Source organism: Alexandromys fortis, unplaced genomic scaffold (genome assembly GCF_014885135.2).
Source record: "Alexandromys fortis isolate MF-2015 unplaced genomic scaffold, M_Fortis_MF-2015_v1.1 scaffold_56, whole genome shotgun sequence".
NCBI classification, from domain to species: domain Eukaryota; kingdom Metazoa; phylum Chordata; class Mammalia; order Rodentia; family Cricetidae; genus Alexandromys; species Alexandromys fortis.
This window is the reverse complement of record NW_026067935.1, coordinates 3,960,032-3,987,128: the sequence shown is the minus strand read 5'-3', so window position 1 is coordinate 3,987,128 and position 27,097 is coordinate 3,960,032.

The window sequence follows — 27,097 nt, the reverse complement described above, 5'->3', positions numbered from 1 at the left end:
TCGAAGGCCATTGCTTTAAAGGGAGCTACAAGTCTTTGCTCTGGATAACCATCTCCATGTGATAAAAACACCACAAAACTTAACAGTTTAGAGCAAGAGAACCTATTTACTCAGCTCATGAATTTTCAATTTGAAAGTGAGCAACTGAACTGGCAGTTTTTACTTTTTGAAATCCGGGGCTGTCTCTAAGAATCTCTCAACATTGGTGGAGGTAAAGGTGACAGTGATAGTTAACTTGGGTGTCGCTATAAATGGATTGAAGGATGACTAGAGAAATTGCAATGTGTGTTTCTGGGTGCTTCCTGAGAAAACTCGTAAAAATTTCAGCAAACCAAGTGGGAAAAACTACTTCCCAGCAGGAGCCCTGCATCCCCTAGGCTGAGGCCAGACACAAGGGAAATGCAGGAAGCTTAATAGTTGTCATGTCTGTTCAACCCTCCTGGGGTAGACTTAGTTTTTGCTCTTCTATCACCTCCAGAAATTAAGACAGAAGAGACTTCATCCTTTGAGTGCAGCGGACACTGGAACCAACCCAAGGCCTTTCTCAGCTTCCTCCTCAGTCTGTGGTCCCATGAAGTCATCCTCTCTCTAAATGTGAGGCTTCCAGATGGTTGAGTTAAATACTATAACTGTCTCTCTAACAAGAAAATAGCTGCAGTGGGGTTTTGCAGCCCTTGAGATCTTCTGAGCCAGCCTACTGAGCCCCTCTTGCAATGGCAGATAGTCTATCTGTCCTGGTCCTCTGGATAACCTTCACTGACATAGTGACTAAGCAGCTATGGTAGAAGTCACCAGAAGGTTCATTTACTCACAGATCTAGTGATCTTGGTGGTTACCTGGTGCCAATGTCCAAAGCATCCAAAGATGGCCTCTCTCTGTGGGATGGGCTCTATCACTCCAACCCCAAGAGCTGAAGTCTTCAGAGTCCATTGGTAACCTTTCTCACAGGCTACATGGAGAAATTCATGGTAGACTCACTGTATTTTAATTAGAAGGGAATTTAAAACTTGCTTGGGAAAGCAACGTGTTAACAGAACATTAAAATTACGGAGTAGACATCTTCAGCTCACTTTTGGTGAATGCAGTCTCCTTTAGGATTTACTCTGATTGCAGAGCAAGCTTAAAACATTGATACCCTGGAGGGAAGTTGCTTATTTAAGATTAGGTAAAGGAAGCTGTAAAGCTTTTAATAAGGTGTGAGAAAAGACCAGGATGAAATTGAAAAGACAACGTGAAGAGCCACCTCGGACCTCAAGGGTCTTCTTTTCTGACCCCCATTCCTCTGAAACATCTAACTTTGTGAAATATTTATCTTTGTCTGATGAGGCAGCTCACTCCTACTGATGACTAGGAGGCCGCCTTCCCTCCAGGGGATAAGAGCTCGAAGATGGAGACAGTCACTCAGCACAATGAACTGCCCAGGCAGTAGAAAACCTAATGGGACAGAACACAGTCATTTTCTGAGACCAAGCCATCTTACGATTTTATATTTGATGAGAGTTCCCACTTGGGGCTCCCTCAAATGCTATTGCGAACTCCTATTTAAGAGGCACCTTTGTGAGATTGCTTGGATCTGCAGGGGGCTAGCTGTCCCAGCAGTACCAGGAGCACATTGCTCTGCTGATCTGTGAGGGAAACAAAGGTGTGGGATGTCCCCAACATGGTCCCACTTGACTGCCACATGATAAGACCATTACCTGAAGAAGTGAGATGTGTTATGGTCAACCATGATGACCAAGGTGACTGGAATGACAGATGCCAAGTACATCTCATAACTGAGGATATCTATGAGGACATTCCCAAGGAGGATAGACAGTTGGAACAACAACCTAGTGGGGCAGATATTCCCTCAATGCTGTCAGCACCATTCAGTATTTTGGGCATTGGGATAGAATAAAAATAGACAATGGGAGAAGCCAGCACATGGAAGAAGACACTCAGCACATTCTCTTCTGACAAAAGTTCACCTATTACTGCTGCCATCATGCATGAACATCAGATTCTGGTGTCTACAGCCCTCCGTGTGGACTCGCAGCAGTCACTCTTTGGAAACTTTCAGTGTTGGATTAAGTCTGTATCCAATATGGCCCCCTCCTGTCATCCACGGTGAGTCTTCCAAATTCCTGGGCCCAGTGGCTACTACGCTTTTCCTCTATCCAGCATACAGACAAGCATTCTTGGTCTGCTCAACCTCCCAGTGTGTAAAACAGTCTGATAAAACCCGTTGAAGATTGTAAGTCTATATATCCCATTGATTTTTCTCCCTCTAGAGAATCCTAACTTATACAGATGTCAAAGGTTAAGTGAACTGGCTGTTCATGCAGAGAAGACAACCACAACAAGCAGGGCAGAAATCTGACTTTGCGAAGGGGAGGCTTGAGGTGGAAGTAATGCAGCCTGCCTCATGACTCCTGGTCACCTTCGCTGTCCTTTCTCTTGAGGCAGGAGCCAGAGGATTTTACGCTCTTTGAAGGAAATGGGAACCTTGACATCAGAATCAAAAAGAAGTCATGTTTGTCAAAACAAAGGCAGTGACACCAAGAACTGATGGGGGAAGAAGTCTCCCACACAATTGCTTATTGGTAATCCCTCCTGAAGAATGCTGGGGCCACCAGCTTGCCACACAGGCCACCACAATTGTCATAGTTCTTATCAAAATAAAAAGATCATAGACACATTGATGTTGGATTCCCCTCTGTATGCTGTGAATACTTTTTTTTTTATTACGATTAGTTAATAAAGAAGCTACTTTGACTTACTGCAGGGTAGAATATAGGTAGGAAATCCAAGAAAAGATAAAGGAGGAAAGAAGATGTAACACGAGGGCTGGCTTGTTTGTTGTTGGGGTTTTTGTCCCATCCGGTACCCCACAACTGTTTAGCCCCAAAGAAAAATCACACATAGGTCTCCATAAATTATAAACTGATTGGCCCATTAGCTCTAGCCTCTCACTGGCTAACTCTCACATCTTGACTAGCCCATTTTTCTGATCTGTGTTAGCCATGTGGCTCAGTACCTTTTTCATTGAGGCAGATCACATTCTGCTGCTTCGGTGGTCTGGGCAGGAGTGGGGGGCATCAGCTTCCTCCTTCCTAGCATTTCCCTGTTCTCATTGTATCATTTTTATGTCCTGTCTGGTTTTCCCACCTATACTTCCTGCCTGGCCAATCAGCATTTATTTAAAACATGATTGACAGAATACAGACAATTCTCCCACACCAAGAAGAAGTCAGGCAGACATCATGTAGATGCCCAAGAAGCAAAAGGCAAAAAGCATGAGCCTCATGGTAAAATATAAAATAATAGAAATAAGTTAATTTAAGGTGTAAGAGCTAGCTAGGAATATGCCTGAATCATTGGCCAAACAGTGTTGTAATTAGTATAGTTTTGTATGATTACTCAGGTCTGGGTGACTAGGAAGGGAAAAACACAATCTCTGTTCAAAACACATCAATTAGGGACCTTAATTGAAAATTTGCTTCCATCAGATAGACCTTATACATGTCTGCAGCTATTTTCTTGATTGAAGATCGATGTGGTGCTGACCCTGGACAGGTGGTCCTGGAGTACATAAACTAGCAGACTGAGCAAACCAGAAAGAACAAGCCAGTAAGCAGTGTCTTCTCATGGCCTCTGCTTCAGCTCTGGCCTCCAGGTTCCTGCCTTGAATTCCTGATCTGACTTCCTTCAGTGATGGAATATGGCCTGTGAGCCAAATAAACCCCTTCTCCTCAAGTTGCTTTGATCAGTGTTTATTACAGTAACAGAAAGCAAACTAGAGCAGACATCTAACACAAAAATCACCTTTACAAAGATGTCTGTCCAACAGTTTTATTCAGCACCAGACAAGTTTCACTCTTGCTATTGATTATTCTCAGCGAGAATTGTGTTTTAAATCATCAGAGGGAATCTTACTCTTTGGTCTTTAAATCCTCTCCCTGTCCAAACCCCTTGATCTTATGCTTTGACATTCCCAGACTTGTGTTCTCCAGACATTTAGAGTTAATATTTGTTATTTTACAACCACACATGATGCTACACTAAGCTGCTGGTTTCTGGTTTGACCAGAGGGGTTTTGTATAACTCTTAATTCTGATAGATAAGTATGATGTCATTTGCTATATTGCTTTCCTGAGGGTGCCATTCCACAAAGGAACACAAATTTGTGACTTGAAATCCTCATCAAAGAGGCTGGAAAGATGGGTCAGTGGTTAAGAGCGCTGGCAACTCACAGACAACCCAGGTTCTGTTTCCAAAACAGACATCAGACAGCTCACAACCACCTGCAACTGTGGTTTCAGGGGGATCTGATACCCTCTTCTGGCCTCTGTGGGCAATACATGCACATGGTGCACATACATACATGCACATGCACATAAATAAATACACAGAATAAAATAAATGCTTAAAAACCAAGCTCTAATGTATTGTTGCACCTTCTAGAATTTCTGGTTTCCAAAACAAAATGTGCATAGCACTTACTTCCTCTAAAGTGTGCAGGAGAATATGGACTTCACCTCTTCATGACTTCTTATGCTTTTGTCTTTGTCATTATGTAGATGTCCCTTGTCTGTCTGTCTGTGTTCCCCCTCATCAGGATACTAATTATATCAAACTGAAGGTTCTTTCTTTTGTAATGTGACTTTTCCTCCTCCCTCCTCCCTTCTTTATTTCTTCTTTTTCTTCTCCTCCTCCTCTTTCTTCTCCTCTTCCTCCTCCTTTCTTCATTTTCCTTTTCTTCTTCCTTCTCCTCTTCTCCCTTCTCTTCCTCCTTTCCTCCTGCTCATGTTTTTTTTTTTTTTGCGTTTGATGTTTGCTATCTTGGGAGAAATCTTTGTGTCCCACACTGACCTAACTGGTCCTCAAGCATGTGTGAATCCTAATGGAAGAGCAATTGATGGGGCCTCTGTCATCAACACCATTCACAAAGTGGCCTTAAAAGTTGAAGCAGTTGGAGAGTTTGTTTACTTGTTTATTTATTTATACATTGGGGGTTATTTTCTGTTTTGGATTTTAAATCTATTCTTTCACAATTTTGTACATATATAATGTACTTTAATTATACCCTCCATTATCCGTTCTCATTCCCACCCTCCTACCAACCCCCTTCATCTTGAGTACCCTGTTCTATCTTCATGTCTTTATGGTTTTGTGAGCTATTTTACCTGTCCTTGTGTGTATATGTGCATCCAGATCTCCAGAGCTGGAATTATACATGGTTGTGAACATCTGATGTGTGTGTTAGGAGCTGGGAACTTGGATCTTCTACAAGAGTTTATGTGCTTTTAATCTCTGAACCTTCCCTCCTGCCTCAATGATCAACAACATTTAATTAAGACTTCCTTTATGAGATAAGGGTGTGGAACTATTTGCTTAATCAAGCACAAAGAACCACTGGCTACAGACTATGTCTCTGCCCCACCAGCAACCACTGGCTTCTGTAGCTCCTTAGGTGGGTGGGGTCTCCTGAGCCACTCCCCATCCAGGATGGACCACTGATGAGGCCATTTTTGTTGCAGTCCTTGTTCAGACAGCTGCAGCTTGCTGTGAGTGCCAAATGTGATAGCTGTGTCATGTCCGGAAGGCAGCATCTCACAGCGCCCCACCCTCTGCCTCTTATATTCTTTCCTCTCCCCCTTCTACAGTGTTCCCCGGGCCTCGGAGAGGATGATGCATATGTCCTGTTTAGCATTAATGTTCACTTATTCACACCACTTAGAACCTTTATGAGTCTCTGTATTCATTGCTACCTATCGCAAGAGAAACTTCCCTAGTAAGAGCAGCACTAATTGACATGTATAAGAAAATAATAGAAAGCAATTTTAAAACATGTTTATTTAGTAAAACACCAGTAGTAGGCTCCCCATAGGTCCAGTCACAGAATTTTGACCAGATTTACTGTACCAAGTGTGACATTCCTCCAGTGGTACAGGCATTAAATCCAAGCAAAATGTCACTGGTTGCCACTGCAGTGACAGGATCTAGAACCACCTAGAAGAAACCTTTGGACGATTATCTGTCTTAGCTTAGTCTCCTCCCAGGACTACGAGACATTGCCTTGGTTGGGTTAATTGAAGCAGGAAGATCCATCCTAAAACTGGGTGGTGCCATTTTCTACAATGCATAGAACGGAGGAAGCGAGCCTGGCACCAGCATCCATGTCTCTGCCTCCTGACTGTGGATGTCATGTGACCAGCTGCCTTATGTTCCTGCTACCAGGCTTTCCTTGCCATTGTGAACTGTGCCCACAAACAGTAGGCCACAGTAAACCTTTCTCGTTTAAGCATTGTTTGTCAGGGAATTTTTTTCCCCAGTGAAAGTAAAAGGACCTAAGATTCCCCCATAATTATAGCATTTGCTATTATACCAATGGGCACATCACACCTGGAATCATTATTTCAGCTCTCTGGGTAAGACCACTGATGACTTTTCTCCTGAAGCAGCCACACGTGCCTTCCAGAATAGTGTATGCTAGCCACTGTGGAGAAAGTTCCAGCTCAGTTCAGGCTTCATTTCTCTCTGCCCTGCCATCAGCTCGTTAGGGCGAGCAGCCAATCTTGTAATAGGATAAGTCGTTCAAAGCAAAGACAAACACATTCAACAGAATATCAACTTTCTCCAGACAACAACATGGCTGAAACATAGTCTGGACCTAAGTCTCTGGGTAAGCGTGGCTTCATTTCCACTGCCTTGTGATCTGTCTGTGACAAGTTCACAGGTTGTACTTCGACCAAACAGACACTTGAGTATCCTGGCCGACCATCTTGCTACTAGAGTGATCTCCCTGGAGAGGAACTTGTCATTGACCAAATTCTCTGCTCTAGCTGCTGAAGTCACATGTCAATCTGCTACCATGGTCACCCTGCCCGGAACGGCTTATGATTCTTAAGAGGAAGAGTGTGGGAGCTTGTGAGAAGACCCAAACTCCTTTGACCACACCTTCCCAAGTTCTAATCTGGTCACCCTGAGTCTCACTAGGTGGGATGGATAATCTTTGTGTGGTCCACACCAGCCTGGGGTCTTCCACAGGGGTGCACAAGATGGGCAGTCATAACCATATAGTCATAGACGATGTTTGGATCCAGCTTTGGACACTGAATTGAATGGTATTCTAATAGAGACATAGATGCCTAAACTGCACCATCAGCAGGGGAAACAGCAGTCTTGACTTAATGTTGTTCAGTCAGGATTGTAGCCAGAATGAACTGCCTTGGTTCAGATTTCTTTCAACGTTGGCCATTCCCATGCACTCTAGGCAAAGGGAGGCTGGGTAGGCAGCTGATGTTCCTGCCTGAGGTGATGTCTGTCAACCTCTGGCCAGGCTGTTCAGCTTTGCATGTAGACATCTGGACTCATTTTCATTTGGCAGTTGTCTCTCCACATGCAGGGAGGGGAAGAGATGGGTGAGCCAGAGATATAATGAGAAGATTGACATTTATTCTGTCTCTGCCCTGAAATAGTTGGTCCTGGGGCAATGGTTGGCTTCCATATTCTCTGGCTATGTGACCTTGGCCAAATTCCTGGACTCTTTTGAGCCTCTATTTCCGTATCTGCCCAGTGGAGATGCTGCTGCTGAGAAGGAGTGGAGACACTCAGAGCTCCCTGCACACAGCCAGCACACAGAGTAACAGAGGGACGATGCTGAAGTTATGGTGACACTGGGGCAGTGATATGCATGCTTGTCAGATCCCGTGTGTGTTGTCACCTGCAAACCTGTGGCAGGAGTACATAAATAACATAGCTCGTCCACCAAGGTACTTGATAGTTTTATATTTAATTCTCGAGTATTCAATTTTTGAGAAATTTTACTTGTGGTTAATAGTTCTAGAATGCTACTAAAAGATGAAGAAGAAGAAGAAGAAGAAGAAGAAGAAGAAGAAGAAGAAGAAGAAGAAGAAGAAGAAGAAGAAGAAGAAGAAGAAGAAGAAGAAGAAGAAGGAAAAGAGGAGGAAGGAAAAGAGGAGGAAGAAAGAAATGAGAAAAAGAAGAGAGGAAGGAGAGGAAGAAGAGGAGGAAGAGATGACAGAGGGGGAAATGATGGAGAAAATAAGATGATTGGTAAATAGAAAGGGAGACATAGGAGGAGATGGAGGAGGACAAGGAAGGGGAGAGATATTTTCTGCCAATAGTAGGTGGGTTTCACTGGTAGCATCCTGCTGACAACTAGAATGTGGTGTCTATTCAAACAGAACTGCGCCCCCTGTGGCTGCAACAATAATTGCACACACATGTATTACCTGGCCTATGCTTTATTAATGCCTCTTGAGTAGGTGAGACTGTTCCCTGCTGCATAGATAGAGCTCGCTAACATCACCCAGCAGGGCAATGGCCATCTCTAGAACCCACCTTTAGGTACCATGCCTCCCAGTGGCACCCCAGTCTGCTTTACACATCTACGCTCTTCGCCATGTTAGAAGTCTGATTTGTAGTGTTCAACAAAATACAACATCCCTTCATGATAAAGGGCTTGGAAAGCGCAGATATACAAGGAACATACCTAAACATAATACAGACAATATACAGTAAGTCAACAGCCAATATCAAACTAAATGGAAAGAAACTCACAGCAATCCCATTGAAATCAGGAACAAGACAAGGTTGTTCACTCTCTCCATACCTATTTAATATATTTCTTGAGGTCCTAGCTAAAGCAGTAAGACAACAAAAGGAGATCAAGGTGATACAAATCGGAAAACAAGAAGTCAAACTCTCACTATTTGTTGATGATATAGTTTACATAAGCAACCCCTAGGATTCTACCAAGGAATTTCTACAACTCATAAACACTTTTAGTAATGTAGCAGGATACAAGATTAACTCAAAAAAATCAGTAGCCCTCCTGTACACAGAAGATTAATGGGCTGAGAAAGAAATCAGAGAAACATGACTCTTCACAATAGCCACAAATAGCATAAGGTATCTCAGAGTAATTCTAACCAAACAAGTGGAAGATTTATATGACAAAAACTTTAAATCTTTGAAGAAAGAAATTGAAGAAGACACCAGAAAGTGGAAAGATCTTCCATGTTCTCGGGTAGGCAGAATTAACATAGTAAAAATGGCAATCTTACCAAAAGCCTACAGATTCAATGCAATGTCCATCAAAATCAGAGCAAAATTCTTCACAGACCTCAAAAGAACAGTACTCAACTTCATATGGAAAAGAAAAAACCCAGGATAACCGAAACAATCTTGTACAATAAAAGAATTTCTGGAGGCATCACAAACGCTAACTTCAAACTCTACTACAGAGCTACAGTACTGAAAACAGTCTGGTATTGACATAAGAACAGACAGAAGGGCCAATGAAACTGAATAGAAGATCTGGATATTAATCCACGCACTTTCAAATACCTGATTTTTGACAAAGAAGCAAAAAATATCAAATGGAAAAAAGAAAGCATTTTTTAACAAATGGTGCTGGCATAACTGGATATCAACATGTAGAAGAATGAAAATAGATCCGTATCTATCACCATGCACAAAACTCAAGGCCAAATGGATCAAAGACCTCAACATAAAGCCAGCCACACTGAACCTCATAGAAGAGAAAGTGGGAAGTACACTTGAACGCATTGGCACAGGAGACCTTTCCTAAGTATAATCCCAGTAGTACAGACACTGAGAGACACAATTAATAAATGTGACCTTCTGAAACTGAAATCTTCTGTAAAGCAAAGGACATGGTCAACAAGACAAAACGGCAGCCTACAGAATGGGAAAGACCATCCCCATATCAGACAGAGGTCTGATCTCCAAAATATACAAAGAACTCAAGAAATTAGTCATCAAAGAACAAATAATCCAATAAAAAATGGAGTACAGACCTAAACAGAGAACTATCAACAGAGGAATCTAAAATGGCTGAAAGCCACTTAAGGAAATGCTCAACATCCTTTGTCATCAGAGAAATACAAATCAAAATTATCTGATATTCCATCTTATACCTGTAAGAATGGCCAAGATCAAAAACACTGATGACAACTTCTGCTGGAGAGGTTGTGGGGCAAAGAGAACACACCTGCAGTGCTGGTGAGAGTGCAAGCTGGTACAGCCCCTTTGTATATCAGTGTGGTGATTTCTCAGAAAATCAGGAAACAACCTACCTCAAGACTCAGCAGTACCACTTTTGGGTATATATCCAAAGGATGTTCAATCGTACCACAAGGACATGTGCTCAACTATGTTCATAGCAGTATTTTTTGTCATAGCCAGAACCTGGAAACAACCTAAATTCCCCTCTACCAAAGAATGGATAAGGAAAATGTGGTACATTTACACAATGGAGTACTACACAGCAGAAAAAATAACAACATCTTGAAATTTGCAGGCAAATGAATGGAGCTAGAAAATATCATATTGAGTGAGATATCCCAGACCCAGAAAGAAATTTATCATATGTACTCACGCATAAATTGTTTTTAAACATAAAGCAAAGAAAATCAGCCTACAAATCACAATCCACAAGAACCTAGACAACAATGAGGACCCTAAGAGAGACATACATGGATCTAATCTACATACAACGCAGAAAAAGACAAGACCTCCTGAGTAAATTAGGAGCATGGGGATCTTGGGGAGGGCTGAAGGGGAGGGGAGAGGCAGGGAGAGGAACAGAGAAAAAATGTAGCGCTCAATAAAAATCAATTTTAAAAAAAGCAAAAAAAATAACCCACCCAACAACTCTGATTTGCATAGCATCCTTGAGGACTGTCTATGCAGTAACATTCTACACTCTGTGGGGAGAGAGATTTTTTTCCCCATTACTTTCTTCATCTCCCTGGGGTCTAGAAAGAACTTGTTGGTCATTGCCCAGCCAGGCAGTCACATGACAGCTAGGAGCCTCCTCTCCCTGTGGCCCATCCCCCTAATATGCAGTGTTTGCCTCTGAACATGGAGGGCAATGACCTCTATTAGGAAGCCCTGTTGTGATTAGTCCTGTGTCCATCAGCTGTCACATTGCATGCACATTCCCAGCTTCTCGGGAGACAGCAGCTGCTGGTCTGAAATGACAATTAGGGGGACCTTCAAACAGACACTCATTCCCATCCTGCTGAAAACCCATTCGTCCTTCGTCTCCCACACTGAGGTGAATGACCCATGGTTTCAATGTTGAGTTCTAGGTCAAAGGGCTTTATTTGTAACTCTGATCCTTAATATCTGACCATGTGGAATTGATCCCTGGCAAGCGGATGGGCACCGTCACCATCATGTCCTTACTTAAAGGCAAAGTAAAGCTACAGTGAGACACAGCCACATAGCTGTTAAAATGGCACACAGTTTTGGTTATTATCTTAAAAATTTGGCCAGTACTCATTCTCCATTTTTCCACATCAGACTAATTTTTCTCTGAAAAGTTGTCACTTCTGGCCTGGTGAGAGGGCCTCTGCGCAAGTGTCCTCCTGCCCAAGTGCTACATTTAGCCTTGTCCTGGGGCTTTGCTGGGTTATTGTGCTGTTAAATGTCACCTTGTCTCCGACATGGAAAGGGTTTCCCAGAAGAACAGCTATGCACACAAAAGGCAGAAAGAGAGAATGAATGGAAGGAAGGAAGACTGGCTGGATGGGTAGATGGACAGATGGATGGAAGGACAAAGGGATAAAAGGGGAGAGTGGTGATAGAGAGAAGGAGGCATGGATGGAAAGGAAGGAGGGATGGAGGGACAAGGGAAGAATAGAGAGCTAGGGGAAGGGAGAATGGATATAGGGAGGGGATCTCTCTCTCTCTCTCTCTCTCTCTCTCTCTCTCTCTCTCTCTCTCTCTCTCTCTCTCTCTCTCTCTGTTTCTCTGACTACAGTCCCTGCCTTACATTCCTGCCCTTAGACTGAAGGACTGCTGACCTGTTAAGGCTTCAGCTGTGTGGAAAGGAATAGTGAGGTGAAGATGAACTGCTTCTGAGAGCAGTGGGGGACTTCTGCTCTCAGAAAACAGCCGACTCTGTTCACCGCAAGACCCAAGGCCCAGAGGGACTCCTCTTAGTTAGGCAGACTGGGAGAGCAGAAGAGAGCAGAAGCTGGGGCGGGAGTGGGGTAGGGAGGCACTTCCAAGTGGGAGGAAAGAGAGCAGAGCATCTGCCTCTACACTACATAGCCACAGCAGGATAGAAAGGCACTGGTTGCTGCTGGTCTGGTCAGAGGCTCAGATGGGAAAACAGAATGTGGCTTCATTTGGGCAGAGGCCATGGAATTTCAGCTTCCATTGCCTTCACCTGGGTGACAAAAGGGGGGAGGGCAATGTATTGTGGAACAGACCCTAGCTCATGGGTGTTGTAGGGTTATTTATTTATCTGTGTACTCATTCATTCATTATTTCACATATATGGGTGCATTAAGTGTGTAGTGTGTGAGTGTCCATTTCTCCTTTTTAAAAATTCTCTTACATTTATTTGTTATTTTGGGGATGCATGGATAGATGTGCATGTTCCATGTCTGTGGAAGTCAGAGGACAGCTTGTGGGAGTTGCTTCTCTCCTTCCACTGTGTAGATTCCAGGAACTGAATTCAGCTTATTAGTACAGGCACCTCTACCCACTGAGCTGTGTCACTGGTCCTCTACATTGTTTTTTGAGACAATGTCTCTCACTAGCCTAGAACTCACCAAACAGGTTAGCCTGGATGGCCCATGAGTCCCCATGCAAGACTTTTCTGTGTTCATTTTTTCCAGAACTGGCAAAACAAGCAAACGCTACCACGGGTGGTATTTTAGGTGGGTTCTGGGAATTGAACTTAGGGCCTCATTGCTTGTATAACAATCACTTGACTGACAGCATCTTCCCTCTTGTCCAATTTCTCCTCCCTTCACTCTATCTGTACGTATGAAATGGAGAGTTTCTCCAGGCTTTTCCATGACCAAAACTTCAGGAGTCTATGTATGCAAGCAATGGGTTGACCAGTTGCTTCCTTCTTCTTTTCGGCATATATGCCCTCAGGGAGTTCTCAGGGATAGTAAATGCCTTGAGGACTAGGAAGATTGCCTAACAGAGGGTTGAATAGAGCTACCGAAGACAGATTCTCACAACATTTTATTATATGCTATGAAAGCTTTGCTTATATCATTGGATAAGTTGGCACTGTGACTCAATAATAATGTCAATTTATGTTCAGAAAAAGTCTGCAATTTGAAAACGCCGTTTTTGAGCAGAATCTTGTAAAGCAGAGAGGTTATAAGATGAAAAAAAGAAAAGCCTCCCGAGGGCTGCAGGATCTATGCCAGTGTGATCTCAGAGGAAGAAAGATCCGGTCATACTTCAGAAATGAAGAAAGAGGCTGGTGGGGCTTGTATGTAGGAATTGTTGATAAATTTTATACAAAATGGAATGTATGCCAATCAAACAGGGCATCCCAAGACCATAGAGCAAATTTGGACTCTACTTGTAGCAATAGTCAGAGGTTCTTGAAGGTTCTAAGCAGAGAAGTGACCTTGTCAGACTGTGTGTATTTGAAGGAAGATACAGGAAGCCTGGAAGAATTATCACTGCAAAGCAGAATAAAAGAAACAGGAATGTGAGGTGGGGACTCCTTGAGTGGCTTCTGTTACAATCCAGGTGAGGTGGATGGTGAGTTGGTCAGACCAGAGTCATAACCACGAGCCTCCTGAGGAGGTGCCTCTGTCCTCACTTCTTTGCAACCTGAGTTGACCTGAGTACAGCATTGGAGGCTTCTGGAATGTTTCTATGTTCTGACAGCCAGTTAACTTATGGTTGCGGAGATCCTATTAGTTTACCATAAAAAGTTGGCCCTTCAATACTTCCAGTCACAAATCATTTTCAGTAAACCATGCATAGTTATGTCAGTGCAGAAGCTGGCCACAGCAGCCTATAGAGTCAGGTTGTTCTCAGTGTGTGGGGTAATGATGCTGGGCGTGAAGTCAGCCTTGTGTCTGCCCAGCTGCCATGGGGCACCAAGGCTGAACTCATTCTTAAATGGAGACAATGCGTTATCAGTAGAGACACGCTTCTGGAGCCTCCTCCTAGACTCCAGCCTGGAAGGTGTGGCACTGTACCTTGGTACCTAGACCCTTGGTGGCCTCCACTACTTCTGCAAAGGTTCCCCCACTATCAATGACAGGAGGATCTAGTGTGTGTACCAGTTGTGTTGTCCACAAAAAAAAATGGGCAAACATGCAAAACAGCTCTATTTCATACACAGTCCACATAAAGGTAGGTTCTGGGTCTATCTACTGAGCAGGGTACAGAGCAAAAACTTCTGGAGCCACTCTGTGATACAAGCGAATCATTCTATTATGTTTGCCTAATAGACCCAGAGGAAGCGCAGGTGCTCTGTGAGGTCTTGGAGAGATAAGTTTGCTTGCATTCCGTTGCTGCATTGCTAGCGTCCTGGTAACTATTTCTGCTTTAATTATAGCTGTAGAAAATTTTGGTCCAACCGAATTTGGCCTTTAGTGTTAATTGGGTATTGACAGAACATCAGGTATTTATAGAGTCAGATACGAACACTCCTAGGGCTGGGGTTGAAGCCCGGAGGAGCATGCTTACCTAGCATGTATGAACCCTGTGTTTGAGCTTCAGGATGGAAAAACCTAGTGTGGTGTTGCACACCTGTAATCACAACACTTGGGAGGTGGACACAGGAGGATCAGGAGTTCAAGGCCATCCTTGGCTACAAAAAGTGCTTAGGACCGGCTAGGACTACATGAGATCCACTGTCAAGAAACTAAGCAACTAAAGCAACAACAAAAAGAGATCTTGTATACCAAACAATGCATGGAATCTATACAGCATTTCATATTTCAGACCCAATAGCTGATATATAATTTATTTAATTTATTGTTGGATAAAAGTAGAGCTTTGATATTTTAAGTGTCAATAAATGCTTAAAATATATCTTTGTCCATATCTCTTATATGTTTTTTGGTTCATTTCAACAAGCAAAATAGTTTGAAAAACATTAATATTTTAAAGTTTTTCTAATCCATTGCCTCAAGCCTTTGTAAATGATTATGCCAATTTACTTTTTAATGATAGTGTATAAAATTTTTATAATACAGGCTCTAAGTCAAATCTATTTACTTTATAAAAATTCTTCTTAATTTCATAGATAAAACATCAAATTATTTTTTAGATGTCTTTCTTTATTAACTTCCAAGGTAAGATTTTGTTTTGGTTGCTGATTTCAGATATTTATTTTCTTGAGAGAATAGTCAGCTAGGAAATCCTAGGGCTGGGGCTGAAGCTGGGGGCAGAATGCTTGCCTAGCTTGGTGAACCTGTGTTTGAGGCCCCAGAACTGAAAACACCTACTGTAGTGTTACTCATTGGTAATCATAGCACCTCGGAGGTGGAGGCATGAGGATCATGAGTTCAAGGTCATCTTTGGCTACACAGGGAGTTCAGGACTGTTGGTTAGCCAGATTCCAGGTGGAGGAATCTTTTCATCTTGGGTGGAAATGGGGTATTGTGGGTCTTCTTGGCTGTGGAAGGACTTTGATTTTTCTTTATGGGACTAGGAAGCCATTGCAGGGTTTGAACAGGAAAGAATGTCAAATTCATTTTACTCAGCTCACTTAGCTGCTTCTCTGAAGGACAGAAGAAAAATCAAGATGTAACCACAGACAGGATGTTGATGTAGCTGTCTGGGTAGGAGTTGGGGATGCTGCATGATACCTCGGTGTTAGCGCTGTGGGTGGAGAAAAAAAAAAAGAGCTCAGACTTTTGTATTAAAAGGTAGAGTTGGCCAAAGCAGCTAATCAATGCATGACTCAGCCTGGGAAGATGGATCAGTGTGTAAAATGGTCACCATACGAGCATGAGGACCTGAGTTTGAACCCTAGCTCCCATGTAAAAGACAGACATGGCAACACATGCCTGTAACCATAATATTGGGGAGATAGAGATGGGAGGATCTCTGGAGCTTTCAGGGGAGACACATACACTCATGCACATGCATGCACAGGTGTACACAAACATTTATATCTATCATATGCATGCATACATAGATACACACATGCAAAAATATGCACACATGCACACACATACAAGTTTTCTGTCCTTTTCTCAATCACCCAGATTCTTGAACAGAAACAAACTCTTATTTTCCTCCATTTCTTCCCAATGATAGTTCTGTCATATTGCATTACATCCAAGCACCCAAAGTCATTTCTAACACCATCTGATAAAACAACCCATACAATTTCCCCTTCAAATAGAAATGAATAAAATGTAATGATTACACGAGCAGAGCGCACCACTGTGTCCCACAGGCACGCACGTGGGTGGAACAGGATGTGGGCTTCTCCTCAGTGTGTGAGAAGAGCAGGCAGAGCTGTGCTGGGACATCACTCGGGCGTCCAGTGAGTCCAGGCTGTCTTTCCCTTGATGCATTCATTTACAGACAGTGAGGCATAGCTCAGAGCCATTGTCTACTAGGGCTCTCAACTGTGGGGCTATATGACCTCTGTCCCTGGTGGGAGATGGGACAGAAAGATAGTAAGAGCGAAAGGATCAGGGAGTTTGCTGTGAGATTGTGTCTCTTAGTGATGTCAGAAGCTACACTTGTAAAGCTCACCAACGTGAGCTGAACACGGATGACACCAATAGACATCCCAAAGTGGGCAGGGAAAATCTCCTGAGGACATTACCCTACCCAAAGAACTACAGGCAACTAAGGAATGAAGGGAACAGGAGAAGCAGTCTGTCCTGGAGAAGAGCGAGTGACTGACTAGCCAATGTTCCGTCTTCAGCATGACAATGCCAGTAGGGGCTGAGCTCTTGCAGTGTTGGGTCTTGAAATGCACTCTTCTTGTTCGGTGATCATCACATCCGACCCTCAGCCAGCCCAGATGCATGGATCTGTGACCTGCAAAAACAAATGTAACAGGTATTTTCACCGGAGATGACCGGGCCATTAGAATTGTGAGCCAGTCAAACCCCCTGCCAGTCCTGTGTCTCATGCTATTAAAAACCACAACACATTCTGGGTAGAAACCGTTCCCTTTCAACACCAGAGCCAACAATTAGCACGACCCTTTGAAGAATTAAACTGCAGTGATGGCAGCAGTCGAGATCAAGAATTCAGAGTCACTGTGTGCGCTGCCAGAAGCCACACGGTTATTATTTTTTAACGAGACACTCTTCTCACATCTATTTCTTTACAGTAAGGCCCAGATCGGGGAGGAGTTCATAGGGAAAGATTATAAAATGGGGTGAAAACCTAGGAAGATACAGAGTCGGCCAGACGGCAGCAGCAGCCAGAGGCTGATTTATTTTATTTTTTTTTTAATGCTATCAAAAGTGCATCGGGATTTAGTAGAGAGAGATACAGGATTTTGATTTAAATACATTAAAGTTCACTTTGACTTCCACTGGGAAAGGGGCGCAATTCACGGCTGTCTTTGCTTTAGATGTTGTCTGAGGTTTACAGTAAGGCAGCCACACACACACACACACACACACACACACTCACACATGCGCAGAGACACAGAACGCGCCTCCTCTGCACACTGTTCTGCCTTCTCTCCTCCCTAGCCTGTCTGGGTTTTCAGAGTGCCTAACACTCTCCTTTTCCCACTGTCCTGAGCGTCTCCATGCCTTTAGGAGATTGGCACCTGCTGTCATTCGTCCTTGTTCTTAGCTAGCCTTCCTCAGTTAGGAATATTTCTGTTTCTAACAGCAAAGAATTATGGTCATTAAAATTGGCAGGGCAGATTGATTGGCCTCGGTCAGTGAAAGGTTAATCTCTTGGAGAAGACATTCCGTCTTGTGATATCAAGATCAGACCCCTTTAGACTCTCGCGGCCTTTCGCTCCTATTTGTTGCTTTGTGGTACCAAGACAACTGCTGTGCCCTCGGCATCACATCTACAGTCGAGCATAAGGAAGAGGGCTTTGAGACACACATAAATAACTTCTCTAACTCCTACTTTAGCTAAATCATAGAGTTAGCGATGTAAACACTGATCACTACAGAGTGGCCAGTATATAATTATCTATAACAATTATTATTATTTTATTTGACATGTTTGGGTATTCCTCCTGACTTCTCCCTACCTCCCCCCCCCCCCACGGCTGAAGCTGAGTCTAATTTTGACAACATTGAATCTCCAGAGATACTGATACTGAGCACTAATTCCTAAAGCTATGCAGGGGAACCTCTTCTTTATTTTGCTTATGATTGTTATTTTAATTTGTTAGAAACAGAGTATCACTGCATTGCTCAGCTTCACCTTGAACTCGCAGCATTCCCCCTGCCTCAGACTCCCGAGGGCGAGGATGCTAAGTGTGAGCCACTGCTGACAATGGCAATGTTATGGGGTTCACTGAGGTATCTGTTGTAGCTACACAGTGTGGAATGCCTGCCTTGAGCGAGCTGACACACCCACCTCCTTGCTTATGTACATTGTATTTTATGAGATGGGGGGTCATTCTCAATTATTTTGCCACACACATAATTGTGACCACTTGATTCAGTCATTGGTGGAGCTACCCTCCATCATCTGTTCCTCCCTTCATAGACATTCTATCATCCACCTGTTTTAGGATTTTCATATATATATAGTGTGTGTGTGTGTGTGTGTGTATGTGTGCCACGAAGGCATATGTGCAAGCAGGCATGCATAGAGGTCAGAGAGCAATCTTCTTCTTCTTCTTCTTCTTCTTCTTCTTCTTCTTCTTCTTCTTCTTCTTCTTCTTCTTCTTCTTCTTCTTCTTCTTCTTCTTCTTCTGCCGAGACAGGGTTTCTCTGTAGCTTTAGAACCTGTCCTGGAACTAGCTCTTTTAGACCAGGCTGGCCACGAACTCACAGAAATCTGCCTGCCTCTGCCTCCCGAGTGTTGGGATTAAAGGCATGTGCCACCACCACCCGGCCTAGAGAACAATTTGCAAGAGTCTGTTTTCTCCTTCTTCCACCCAGGGGATCACACTTGGACTTCGGGCTCTGTAGCAAGTGCCTTTATCAAGCCATCTTGCCAGTTCTCATGCTATTTTCACTCACTCCTGTTCCCATCAGCGTCTGAGGTCCTGACTCAACTCTTTAGCCTCCCAGTAGATGTCTTCCCCGTGAGGTCCTATGCTAAAGAGAAAATAATGTCAGAATCTTCAGAATGTGATGTGATGAAAATAAAACAAAACGGTATTACTGAGGGGAGGAGCAGGTAACTGGTCCTGTGCTACTGGACGGGGAGGGGACACAGGGGCAGAGACTCAAGCAGCACAATGCACTAGCTAAACCAATACCTGGAGCCAGGGCTTTCAAGGGAGGGGTCAAGGACATTCAAGGGAGGGGACAGGGACAATCAAGGGAGGGGACAGGCTCTGCTGTGGTCATTAGACAGCAGTAAATTCACACATACAAAGGCATGAAGTTTAGGCCGGGATGAGAGAGTATGAGGGGAGGGATTAGCTGCTGAGATTTGCCTGCTGTGCACAGCCCAGAAGCTGTCATGCAGTAACCCCCACAGAACCTGTTTCTTCTGCCTTGTTTTTATGTGTTGCACCTCTGTGTGGCTCCATTCCTCTGTGTTTGCTAATCTTCTCAGCTAAAGACTTTGCTCTCTGTCTCTCTGTCTCTCTGTCTCTCTCTCTGTCTCTCTCTGTCTCTCTGTCTCTCTGTCTCTGTCTCTCTCTGTCTCTGTCTCTCTCTGTCTCTGTCTCTCTCTGTCTCTCTCTCTCTGTCTCTCTCTCTCTCTGTCTCTCTCTCTCTCNTCTCTCTCTCTCTCTCTCTCTCTCTCTCTCTCTCTCTCTCTCTCTCTCTGTCTCTGTCTCTCTCTCTCTCCTTCTGCCTGTGCAGGAGGGGACCAGGGTGCTAAGGGATGATATCACACCAAGATGTCCCTTTATGGTCTCTTGTCCTCCAGCTAACCACAAGTTGGGCTGTGAATTGCATTGAGTCAAGCTTCACTGTGACATCGTCCGATTAAGCTCAAGCAGCCACAAGGCACAGGCCAGAACATTGAGAATGAGGTGGATGACCCAGGCAACCACACTGTTTCTTGGTGGGATTCCCACCAAGGTGCAGGACAGAGAAGGGTAGTGTGTGCTTTGAATGTGGGCTTGTCCTGACTCAGCAACTGTCTTACCCATTTTTCCTGTTGCCTGACAAAAGCGTCTTAAGGAAGAGCCTATTTTTACTCAGAATTCCAGGTTACGGTCCACCAGGGCGGGGGAAGCTATGATTACAGGCGGGTGAAGCAGCAGATCCTATTGCATCCAGAGTCAGAAAGCAGAGAAATGAAGCTGGTGTTCAGCTAGTTTTCCCGAGTTTTCCTTATCATTTGGTCTGAGACCCCATACCAGGGGCTGGCGTTACCCACATCCAGGGAGTTAATCTCTCTGGAACTCCCTCACAGCCATGCCTACCTATAGTCATGTTGACAGTGAAGAGCAACTATCCCAGCCAGGGACCCTTCCAGGAGAGTCTTGATAGTAAAAGGGTGTTTGTGGGGGCGTGTTACCCCCACCAGTTGAGAATAAGACCTCTACAAAGCCAAATTTAAAGCAAATTTTAATTAAATCCTGGCCAGGTAGACAGGCTCTGGCCAGGCTCATCTCTGAGTTTCCAGAAAATGGTCCCAAGTCACAGTTGGTAGCAGCTTAAGTATTTCCCATCAGATCCAATCAGGAACAAATGAACAACCTGTTGTATTTCATGTCTACATCCAATCAGGGCAGGCACACATCCTGATGTATTTCCTGCCCCTGAACCTCCTGCCCACATGTGATGAAGCACATCCGGTGCAGATGGGTCGACCAAACTTGTTTAGGGGAATGAAAACACGTGGCTAGTTATCTCCCATAACAATAGCCTCCAGCATTTCAGGAACTATCTGTTCTTGGGCAAGGGGCTTGCAGACCAGAGGATTTTGATTCATAGCTCTTTTGGTCACAGTAGTTAAAACTTAAAATGTAATTTTATCCCTCACAAGTGTTGTCATAACGTAAGAGATGACGAAGATCATATATATCACACACAACCTAGAGAGTTTATTTAGTGTCGCTTTTATGTACAAGAATCTAGGGTTGACCATTTGGGACTGAATAACTTATCAGGAGTCTCATTCCTAGAGAAAACATACCCTCCCTTTCTGAGTAGCCATTGCTAGCCTGAACCTCTTATCTAGGGGTGGGGCCTTGTGAGACTTCTCTCATGTTCATTGACACATCCACTGGTATAGTCAGTGTGCCCGTCGGTCTTCTTTAGATGACCTTACTGTTGAGATTTCATGGGTGCTGCTTCCCTGTGGGGTCTAGAAGACATTGCGCATCATTATGATCCTTTAACCATCAAAGATTCCTTCTCAGTTCTCTGAATGTTTTGCTTGTGGAAGACAATGGCCTGGAAGCTACTATAGACTTGATACTGACCATCAGTTCACTTTCATTCATTGGAAACTGAGGAACAGAGCCTAGATAATAATCATACAGTAAGAGACAGGGCTGGGTGTGTTGATTTTTGTGCTACCCCTACTCCAGAGGCTGGGCTCAAACAGTCAAGTGACTTCCAGGCCAGATCCCCATTGCTGCAGCAGCAGTAGCAACAACAACAACAACACACACACACACATAATATATTTAAAACACTTGACTATAGATTTGCCAAAGCAAGTCTTATTCCAGGATGCCCATTGGTCAATGCCTGTAGGAGAAGCTATGTTCCTTCTTAACAGAACAAAAGCTTTTCCCCATAAGTTTTCAAAACACTTAATCTTCCACCTCATCACCTATAAAGCATGTTTTCTTCTCCCTAAATTTCTTTGGAAACAGAAAGAAAAGTGCAATTTCCTGGGTGTGATTATCCTCTGAGAGTCTCTCTATGGCTGTAGGATGAGGTTGGACTTTAATGTGATTAAAAGCCGGGATTGTTTGCCAAGGAGAATCCATCTCTGGAACATCTGAAGCCAATCAAGCCTCATTAGCATGGGGCTGAGTTTTCTCACTCTTAGAGAGAAATAAATAAAACACTGGGGCTGCTTCTGGAAGATTCTGATGGCCAACTTGTCTCTGAAGTAATTAAGTTCCCAGGCTTCCAGTATCAGCTGGACCCAGTGCTAATGAGGTACTAAAAGGCTCATAAAGGGTCATTAATATTTTAGAGCCCTTCTAGCCCCAGGGAACTGTCTCCTTTCCAAACTTGGTCCACCAGGGTACAGTAAGGAGGAAGGCTTGAGATGAATGTACTGTCTGAGGAGAAATAGAACTCTCTGCCTGGAGGGATGCTGGGAGCTGGTCCCTAAATTACCCTCCTGTGTTCTGGAGAGAAATTCAGCAGCTTCAGTTCAGTAGCTGCTGTTGATGGGTTCATGTGGAGCAAGGGGGGGGGGGGGGAAGAATGTCCACCATGATTCCCGAGTCCGTGGGGGTCGAAGCCTGGCTAGTAGACTGGGCTGCTGTTTCCCATATGCCAATAAAAACTCAAGAAATAGTAGGATCAGAGAAAAGAGATTTATTCAAGATGGTCACATAGGGAAGAGGCACAAACAAGAAGGTGAGGTGATTTTCAGGCATTAATAAGAGGCTTAGGAGTAACTAGAAGGCAAGAGGTATGCATTAGTAAAACAGTCCCGGCCAGGGTGTGATCCCGTCCATCACTGATCCATCCATGTCTGAGCTTCTCTTCCATCCTGGAAGGTGGACTGATACTTTGTCACAACTGTGAAATCCTCTCTGGGAAGCAAATTCCTCCTCTGGCTGGCACTGGGGCTTCAGCCCTGTCACGAGCCATTTCCCCCCTAAAAATCATTACAGAAACCATCACCCTGGGGAGTCTGCAGAGAACCTCACACCCATAATTATGTTCTATTGAGAACCTGCCCCACACCCAATTAACTGTTAATCTGTTAGCGGAACTTGCCTCACATTCCAGCTATCCAGGGAACTAGGTGTGGCAACTTGTGACTTCCTGGCCTACCTCCTGGCCTATGTGACCTGGAACATGCAGCAAGAATCCAGTTTCCCTGCCCCTCAAAGTCCTCATCCCGGGCCTATATAAGCAGCAACCATGACTCTAATAAACGGAGGCTTTGACAAATCTGTTTGACCTCCTTCTTCTGTCTTAGCTCATTCCCTTCCAGGTAGCGCCCCTCTGAGACCCTGGAATAACTGATTGCAGGGTGGGTTACAAACCCCTAGACTGAGTAACCCACCCAACGCAATTGACACAGCCCTTCCTGCCCCCAGCATGGGATTCTGGGAAAATTTTAAGCCTTTGGGGTCTGTTGTCTCCATTAGTCTGACAATCAAAGCAAAGGGTACCAATCTCTCTAGAATATGATCTCTCCTGCCAGGGTGATCACTGTACCAACGTGTGTCTTTAAGGAGTCGAATGTAAAGTGGATCCTAACATGGCTGGAGGTGCTTTTCTGGAATATAGATCCATTGAAGGTCAGGCCTGAGTGTGGTAGTTTGAAGGAAACTGGCCCCCAAAGGCAGGGGCACTATTAGGAGATGTGGCCTTATTGGAATAGTTGTGGTCTTGTTGGAGAAAGTATGTCACTGTGATGGCGGGCTTTAAGGTCTCATATATGCTCAAGCCATACCCAGTGAGACAGACCACTTCCTGTTGCCTACATATCAAGATATAAAGCTCTCAACTCCTTCTCCAGCCTTATGTCTGCCTGCATGCTGCCATGATGACAATGGACTAAAGCTCTGAAACTGTAGGCCAACCCCGGTGAGATGCTTTCCTTTAAAAGAGTTGTCATGATCATGGTGTCTCGTCACAGCAAAAGCAACCCTAATGAAGACACTGACCTGTAGTGACAAAAGATGAGCCCTCCATGGAGAGCCTGGTGGGAGGCAGTGGGTCATGCATGACTGCCAGGCTGTAGTGGGTGCCTGCAGGCAGTAGAAGTTGTTCAGTCCAGTTAAAGGAACTCAAGACATCAGATAACTGGAAGGAAAGCTGGGTTCCCAGGACTTTGGGGATGTGGCTCCTCCCTATCTTTGTTCTCTGTCATTCCCCTATTTTCGTGGCTTGCAGCATCCCCAGCTATAACTCCAATTGAATGGAATCAGAACAAGAACACAGGATTGAACAACTGTGACTAATGCTCTTTCTTTATTCTGTGTTCTGTGGGTGCAGAAGAGGCCATGTGGACTGACCAGTCAGAGTTCCCATCTTCACCTTTTGGGACCACAGAATGGTTAATCAGTATGAACCCTGACCCCTAGTTAGTCCTACAACAAAGAAAAACTAAGGACTGGCCACCAAGTTGGAGTGGCCACTGCTCTGCAGCATTCTCAGAAGACATAGGACAGACACATCACAGTGTCTCAGTATCCCCCACTGCAATGTATGTCACACCAGATTCGGAGGCAAGAAGGCAAAGATGATCATCTCTATGGGCATTTTGCATTCATACTGGAGAATAAACACCAACAAAGCATGGGTTTATTGTGCATTTACCCTCATGCCAGGTTCTAAGGGGACCAAAGGCGTTGGTTCAGATATGGGCCGGCAGAAATGCACCTAGAGATGACCCAGTACAAACTAGGAATGAGATATTCAACATTCAAGTGACATCTGCAAAGACTATGGCTTGTGCACCCTAAGAACCTCATTTAGACAGGTGCTCCTGTCTACTTGCAGGGGAGATACATGGTGAGTGTTGTCAGAGTGCCCTGTAATCTAGAAATGGAAGCTACTGTCACACAATAAGAGAAACCACCATCATGAGTTATAAAGGACACAGTATGTCCTCGTTTATGGCTCTTTTTTGACTTTAGATGGTGCTTTTGATTGTTTGTTTTCTCCTGACACAGGATCTCACTGGCTATCCCAGGCTAGAAACTGTCTCAGCCTCCCAAGTGCTGGGATTACAGGTGTGTCACCAGGCTCTGCTTAGCATAATGTTTTAACTAGCTATGTAACACCATTAAGGAAAATTTGTCACTTAAATTATTACGCATGTTATCATTTATATTCAATTTGTATAATGGCATATTCAAAGCGATATAACAAAGTTCAACATGTATATGGAAATTTCTAAAATTAAGCAATATACATTCATAATTATAAAGCTGACAGAACAATGGAAATACTGTATTACAATTAATCCAACAGGGGTGGAGAGATAGCCAGCAGTTAAAACTCCTCTTGCTGAGGACCTGAGTTCAATTCCCAGCATCCTCACTTGGACTCACAACCATTCATAACTTCTGTTGCAGGGGAGCCAATGTCATCATCTGACTCCCCAGGCACCAGGCTTGTATAAAACAATAATATATGAAACATATGAAAGCAAAATATTCACACATGTAATACATGTGTAAAAGTTAAACCAACAGGCTTCATTTTATTTCTGCCTGCAGGCCATTTCCACCATGGCTCTATCTTTGTCTGACTGATGATAGAAACTGGACATGGGGGTGGCTCTCCCTTTCTTTCCCTCCATGTCATCATTTTCAGAGCAGGGAGTTGGCAGGTCCATAGGGTTAGAGAAAAACCAAAATAAGACGTTAAAGGTTTCCAGCTTGGCCATGTTTCTGGAATACTAAGCTTTTTGTTTTGCATTTGAGCATGCTGCATGTGTATCCAGTGTTCATACACTTGCCCCATCGTCCAGCCAAACTTCCTTCACCAAGAAGCAGTTAAAAACTTATCACCAAAAACCTCAATAAGTCTGTGTTTAGGGTGTAAAATGAATAAAAAATTAAAGTTAAAAAAAATTTAAGAGGTCAACTTCAGGACATCAAAGCATGCTTGGTTCCCAGTGTAAATGCACACCTTGGCCAATGATGGTTGTTTCCCCTACTGTGCCTTTAAGGTTGATGGTTCTCCAGGGTATCCCAGAGCTCAGAGAGCAGGCATGGAGACAGGCCAGCTAAAATGCCACAAATCCCACCGTTTATGAATTCTCATCGTGATTACTATAATTGATTAGTTTTCGGTTCCGATAAAATTGCTTTTGACACTCACCGGTTCTCATTGCTTTTGTGGCCATTCTGGAAGCTTATCTCTTATCTGCTGGCTTTTAAATGCCGGTAATTTATCAAGATAAGAAGAAAACGCTGCACATTCCACTAAGAGAGTGCTGCAAATAAATTTTTGCTTCACCTCGATATCTGACAGCAATTTGAATAAAAGAAATAAAGGTGTGGATGATTGATCTTCAGCTACAGATATGGTAATATTAAAAATAATCTCTAAGGCCCTTGAGACCATCAGCAGGCAAGTGCGAGTGTGCGAACTAAAGAGGGAAATCTGTGTCACACTCCCTTTTCCTATGAGATCATCTGACCTCTGTGGTTTAGAATAGCATTCCAAAAGAGAGCCTGATCATTGGTAATGCACTTTGGAAGAAGATGTGCAGAGACGCTGAAGAGGTTCAGTGCTGCATCCTCGGCAGATATTGGTAAAACTCCTAAGAAGTTCCAAGGCATGAATTCTATTCCCCTTCTCTTATCATTGTGTGAAGCATAAATTATAGGGTGATTTGGAAGTTACTGTCTATTTTTTTTTCTTTTTTCTCACTAATAGTAGGCATTGATTGCATTAGTTTCTTTTTATCCCTCTGATAAAATACCATGACCAAAAGCAACTTAAAGATAAAAAGGGGTTATTTTGACTCTTCTGAGGAATAGATGCCATCCTGGTAGGGGAGGCATGGCAGTTGGGGGAGAAGCTGACATTGTAGTCAGGAAGTAAAGAGATCACATTTCATCCACACACAGGAAGCAGAGCCATGGGTCAGTAAGTGGAGCCAAGTTATAAATCCTAGGAGCCTGCCTCTTTCCCTTCTGATTCTGAACCCATATTTTCTTTTCATGATTCATTTAAACCCCAGTGCCCTTCTGTTTCATGTTGCTATTAACATATTTCAAAGTGACATTAGAGCTGTGACCATGTCTGTGTGAATGTCCTGTATAGACTGTACATAGCAGAGCATATCTAAACACAGCCGACCACAGGCTCTGAATCCTCATTATACTACTACGAGGAATGTTGGGTTTACTGTAACTCCTGTTAGCATTTTTAAAAACATCGCTTAGTACTTTTGAAATATTTCTTTAGGGTTAGAGAGATGGCTCAGTAGTTAAAAGCACTGGCTCTTTTTCCAAAGGACCCAAGTTCAATTCTCAGCATCCACATGGTGACTCACAACCATCTGTAACTCTAGTCTCAGGGGATATGATGCTCCCTTCCTGCCT